The 6,000-nt window shown below is 48.3% G+C and overlaps 1 long non-coding RNA gene across 1 annotated transcript in view; it reads left to right on the top strand.

Moving 5' to 3' along the window:
• Positions 1 to 3,165: 3,165 nt before the first annotated feature.
• Positions 3,166 to 6,000, top strand: part of LOC138467166 (uncharacterized) — a 108,776-nt gene continuing 105,941 nt past the window's right edge. Inside the window, exons 1-2 of the long non-coding RNA XR_011268088.1 lie at positions 3,166 to 3,379; positions 3,480 to 3,567. This is a non-coding gene — a long non-coding RNA (uncharacterized lncRNA). The remainder of the gene's footprint in view (positions 3,380 to 3,479; positions 3,568 to 6,000) is intronic.

Here is a 6,000-nt window from a genome sequence, read left to right as displayed (position 1 = left end):
ATCTGTCTACATAGCTATCTGTCACCCGTCTCTCTATCCACATATCTATCTCCGTATCTGTCTGTGTATTTATCTTTCAATCTATCGGTCTATCTGTGTATCTATCTCTGTCCATCCATCTACATAAGTCTACATATCTATCTCTGTTCTATTTACATACATATCCCTCTACATATTTCTATCTCTGTCCATCTATGGCTATGGGAATGGCTAGGCGGTGCCGATATATTGTTTTGGTGGATCTAGAGCGCTGTGTCAGGGTCATGCTGTTGGACAGGTAGACGGGGGCCATCTGGTGGAGACATTTGTGTGCAAGGGTGAGTGATTTGAACATGATGCATTCCTGTACTGGGAGACAGTGTTGCTGGTGTTTACTGGCTGAGATGTGTGCAGATCTAGGGATGTTGAGCGCAGTCCTAAGGGCATTGTTTTGTAGGACCTGTAGCTTCCGAATATTCTGGGTCTTCGTCCCTGCGTACAGTGCGTTGCAGTCGTCAAGGCGCTTAAGCACTTGGGCTCTGGCTAGAGTAAGACCGCTGTCGGTGAGAGGAATTTTCTGCAGGTGCTAATGAGTCTACATGTGTAAGCGGTGGCTGAAGTGGTGGCATGTATTTGTTTGTTGAGATTGAGTGAGGAGTCTAGATGTAAGCCCAATGTTTTTACCTCTTTGGTGACTTTAATGGTGTGTTCATCTATGGTAAATGACTGGATGAGGTGAGTAAGTTTGGCGATTTTATGTTGAGAGCCAATGATAAGCAACTCTGTCTTATCGTCATTTAAGCATAGTTCGTGCTGCACCATCCAGTTTTGGATAGATCGATATACGGTGTTTGTGTCGGTGTCATGGTCTCCTGAAATAGGTATGAGGACCTTGGTGTCATCTGCGTAGTTGGTGTAGATGACACTGAGGTTGTCGAGGCAGTCGAAAAGTGACTTTGTGAATATATTATATAAGATGGGGTCCACACAGGGTCCTGTGGCTGGGGAAGGGGGAGCTTCCGCTTTGGGCAGAAGACTTTCAGAGTTCTGTCACTGAGGAAGGAGTTTATCCAGAGTGTTGCGTTCGGGGAGAAGTTTGCTGCTGATGTTACATGATCACACAGAATGTTGTGGTCCACCAGATCGAATGCAGATGATATGTCTAGGAGAAGAAGCACAGCTAGTTTCCCACCGTCCATAAGATTGTCCATTTGGATTTTTAAATCCAGTAGGGCTGTTTCCGTCCTGTGTCTTGGACGGAATCCAGACTGACGTAATCCCAAGAATTTGTTAGTTTCCAGGTAGTTCTGGATTTGCAGATAAGCTACCCTATCCAGAATTCTCAATAGAAACAGTACCGTTGTTATGGGATGGTAGTTTGTGGGAGTGTTGGGGTCCAAGGTGTTTTTTTTATTAAGGGAAGAACCCATGCATTTCTTAGGTCTGATGGGACGCAGTTGCTTCTGAATGAGGTATTGAAGAGATTAGTGATGAATGGGGCGAGTTGGGGGGCACAGTCTTTGATGACTGTGGGTGGGCATGGGTCTCCTTGGCATCTAGAGGGTTATAGGCTACAGATGATCTTCAAGACTTCTCGGATGGAGACCTCCGTGAAATCAAATTGGAGGTGCTCCTTCTGGAGGGTGGTAGTGGTAGATGGGGGTGTGGTTTTGCGTAGTTTGTCTAGGCTGTTTTTGTTGGCTTCGATGGTAGACTGGAAGCTGCTGATTTAGTTTTAGAGGGCATTTTGGATGTTCTTGCACCAGTCCACGTCTTTATTGCAACTTTTTGGGGGTGGGATAGGGGTCCTTGCTCTCTAAGGATTAGGAAAAGTTCCTTGGTGTTGGAGCTGGCGTTGGCAATTCTGTCGTCGTATAATTTCCCTTTGGTGAGAAGTACTTTTTGTTTGTAATCCCTGGCAGCAGTGTCAAAGAGAATTTTGTTCATGGAAGTGTGTGTTTTTTTCCCAGAGAGATTCTGCTTTTCTTTTACTCATTCTAAGATCTTTTAACTCGGGGGTGAACCAGGCGTTGAGGTGGGCCGGTTGTTTCGCTTTGCGTAGTGCGAGCGGAGATATTTTGTTAATAACAGACATGGTTGTGTCATTGTAAAGACTGGTCATTATGGAGGGGTCGTGGTATTGTCAGTGGGAGAATCCAGGACGGGTTGCAGTAGTGGGAGCAGGTTGTGAGCTGTGATGTTCTTTTTTTTTCTTGATGGAGTCTCTGGTGCTGTAGTGGGAAGGATACTGGGGCTGCTCATAGTATTTATGCTAAAGGGGGTTCGGTGGTGATCAGTCCAGTGGCTGTCATGATTCCTGCCCCTCATGTCCCCAGCCCTCCAAGACATTGGCTGGAGCCAGGCCACGATCACCTACATGGCCCTTAAGGGCTCCTCAATCTCCCCAGAGACCCACTTGGAGTCAGACTTGGCGCTTGTGGCACCAGACTCACTCACTCCCATAGGATAACATTGGGCATTGCACTTGTAGTGCATAAATGGGGACAATATGGATTCCCCCACATATTCTGGTTCCTAGAACTGCATATGCAGTCTAGCCTTTTGGGTGTGGTTCAGCCCAGAGACACCTGGGATACCCAGGGACTATTTAAACCATGCCTAGGCTGTGAAACACGCTTTGCGTTTTCTGCACCTGCAGCGTGACACTCACCGTGTTCGGATCGGTCTCCAGAGGGCCTGCATCTCTCTTCTGCGCTCAGCACCTGCAAGAACAAGAACACCATTAGGAACAGCCTTACCTTGCAGAGCTTCAGCCCATCTTCCATCGCTCCTTCTGTTCTGCGGGCACCTTCGGCGGTGTCATTCTCATCTCGGGACGTTGCTTCCTAAGGAAAGGGAAAAGAATAGACAAAAGGCATTAGTAAGCATTCTGCAAATCATCGCTTACTTTAAAGACTGTACGAGATACAAACGCTTACCTGAATCCCAGCCACTCTGGGGGAACTTTATCTCCGGACCCTCCCATCCATCTACAAGAGGGAAAAAGACACACCAGGTTAGCTTGGAAATATTTTGAGGCACCGCATCCGTGCTTACTCACCGCATTTATTCTTCTTAACCGGCATCCGCGCTGAAAACGTTGCAGCACCTAAAAGACACAGGAAAGACAAACTCAGATCAATACAGATACGAGAGGGTCGAATCACGCATTGCACTCTCACTCACCTTCAGTTAGTCACCTCGGCAGCACGCCGCCATCCCCGGACGTCGTCCATCATCTACAAGGAAGAAACGAAGGTTAGAGAACTGTTAATAAGACTCATTATACTTACCGGTCTGACTCTCGCCTGTGAAGCAACTAGGCAGCAACGAGTCCGCATCAATCAACACGAGCCTGTGCAGTAAGCAGGACAGAGAGCACACCATTTAATAAAACAAGGTGAGCTGTGGACCAGGGGAAGGGTTGGACCCCGGGGAGGAAAGGGGTTCAAGCACGCAGAGACAACTGAGAGTTAAACTCTAGCAAACCTGTGTTTCAGGCCCAGTCTCCAGTCGAGTAGACTCCAGGGAAGAGTTCGAGATCGTAAGAGGTCAGAACAGGCTGAGTGACGTCCCCGTGGATACCAGGTGAGCGATACAGTGGCAGGGAGAGTTGGATATGATGTCGGCAATGCATTTGGGATCTGCAAGCCAGTCGAGAGTGCAACCTTTCGCATGCGTGGGATTCTGGATGCTGTGTGTAAAGCCAAGTGCTGATATGGTGTTGGCAAGGGATAGAGCATTGAAGTCAAATTCCGTCATTCAGTCCTAGGGTGAAGTCCCCCAGTATGATGGTTTGAGATTTGGGTTTAGTATTAGATGAGATGAGTTGGGTGTCCTCATCCTCGAAGACGTGTGTGTGCCCAGGTGGACGGTGGATGAGGTGGATATTTATTGTCGTTGTCGCTGAGAGCTTCACATAGAGGAGTTCGCAGGAGGTATGGGGTGTAGATGGCACTTCTCTCATGTTCAAGGAGGATTTAGCTATGATGGCCATTCCTCCCCCTTTGGCATTAGGTCTGTCCCTTCTGTATATGGAGTAGTTGTCAGGGACAGCAAGGGACAAAGCTGGGCCTGAAGCTTTGTTGAGCCAGGTTTCTGATATCGCTAGGAAATCTAAGTTAAGTCGAGTGATAATGTCGGCGATGTCAAGTGCGTGTGCGGGAAGAGATCTGGCATTGATGACGGCTCCCATGATGGTTTAGTTGTGAGTTTTAAGGGAGGTGGGTGGTGGGTTGAGAAATGGGGTGCGCTGTGTGCTATGTGAGGAGTGAGTTTCTGCATCTGATGGTAGGGGCATGGGTGCCTGAGGTGTCTCTGGAGCTGTGGGTTCTGGCATCAAGGTGTGATTGTCTGTGTGCTAGGGGGCAAGAGAGGCTGCGCACGGAGGTTAGCCCAGGAGGGGGGTCACATAGGTCCCAGGCTGTGTCTGCCCCGTGGTGTGGGTGGGTTGTTGGGCAGCTGTAGCGTCAATAGGTGGTAGTAGGTTATGCAAAAACAAAGAGGTGATGGCTGGAAGGTTTAGACTGAATCTTAACCACTGGCATTGCTCAGGGCAACCCTCCAGACCATCGTTCTTCGCCTGCCAAGCCATTACAGAATGGGAAAGACCATATGCAAATCAGGCTTGGTCCAACCTCAACAGGGGAAGTCCAGCCCGAACTGCTAGGTCACATCCCTTCTGCACGAGACCACAAGCATCCCCAAACATGTTTCACCCTTGTTGGGGCTCATCAGTGAGGAGTAGCTTGGGTCTCTAGGCCCAGCGGGCACGGGACCCATGTCTGGGCATACCCGTCCCACTCGGGGTGACAAAGCAAAAACAAAGAGGTGATGGCTGGAAGGTTTAGACTGAATCTTAACATCTGGCATTGCTCAGGGCAACCCTCCAGACCATCGTTCTTCGCCTGCCAAGCCATTACAGAAGGGGAAAGACCATATGCAAATCAGGCTTGGTCCAACCTCAAAAGGGGAAGTCCAGCCCGAACTGCTAGGTCACATCCCTTCTGTAGTAGGTTATGGCCAGTAGCGTTGATAAGGCCTGGATGGGGTTGGGGAAAGTGGGTGTCAGGGGGGGCCTGAAATATTATAGGGTCAGGCAGTAGCAGGTGTAAATCAGCAGATTGATCAAGGCAGCATACATGGTGGGTGGAGGATGCATAGTAAGGTCTACCTTGGAGTGGTGCTGGGGGATGGAGAAGTTATCTAGAATACACTAAGAGATCAGTGAGCATTAATGTATTGCAGAATGTCAGGTACAATTGCAGAAAGATCAACTGCAGGTTTGGAGCGTATTCCCTTTGGGGGCGAAACAGCAGTAATGCAGTGCAGCAATTATTTAGAATACACGTTTAGAATATGTGAGCATTGATACATTGCATGGTGTCAGGTACAGTTATACATTCGATCAGCTTCAGATCATGTATCAAACATGATGACCGGCAAGATAAAGCTTTTGGTCAAAGCAGCAAAATACGGCTATCAGTAGAGACAGCAAAATATGGTGACCGGCAGGGTACGGCTATCAGTAGAGACAGCAAAATATGGTGACCGGCAAGGTACGGCTATCAGTACAGACAGCAAAATATGGAATTCAACTAAGTTCAACAATTATACATTAGAACAGATTCAAAGCGTGTGGCAAATATGATGGCCGTCACGATACAGCTTTCATTAAAAACAGCAGGATAGGGTGGCCGGCAAGATGCAGCTTTCAGTAGAGGCAGCAAAATATGGGATTCAACCGAATGCAAAGTACAGGGCATGTGGCAGGATACGGTTGCCCGCTGAGTTCAGTTGATCGGCGAAGGCGAGCGTGTCTAGTATAAAAACATTATGCACAGTAGAGGGTAACGCGTTGCTTAGTAATAGAAAGAGTGTTAGCAGCGGCCGTGATCGGTGGAGGCATGTAAGAAGTACACGATCCGTCACAGTACCAGTGTAGACAATTGCAGTAGTTTGTTCAGCAGTATATCATAAATTAGCGGCGGCAGTAGGCAACAGTATGGGCAGGTATTGCGG

The sequence above is a fragment of the Ambystoma mexicanum genome, chromosome 4q (genome assembly GCF_040938575.1).
Source record: "Ambystoma mexicanum isolate Mex_15411 chromosome 4q, UKY_AmexF1_1, whole genome shotgun sequence".
Taxonomy (NCBI): Eukaryota; Metazoa; Chordata; class Amphibia; order Caudata; family Ambystomatidae; genus Ambystoma; species Ambystoma mexicanum.
The sequence above is the reverse complement of the archived record's forward strand: the minus strand, read 5'-3'. Positions and strand labels throughout refer to the sequence as shown.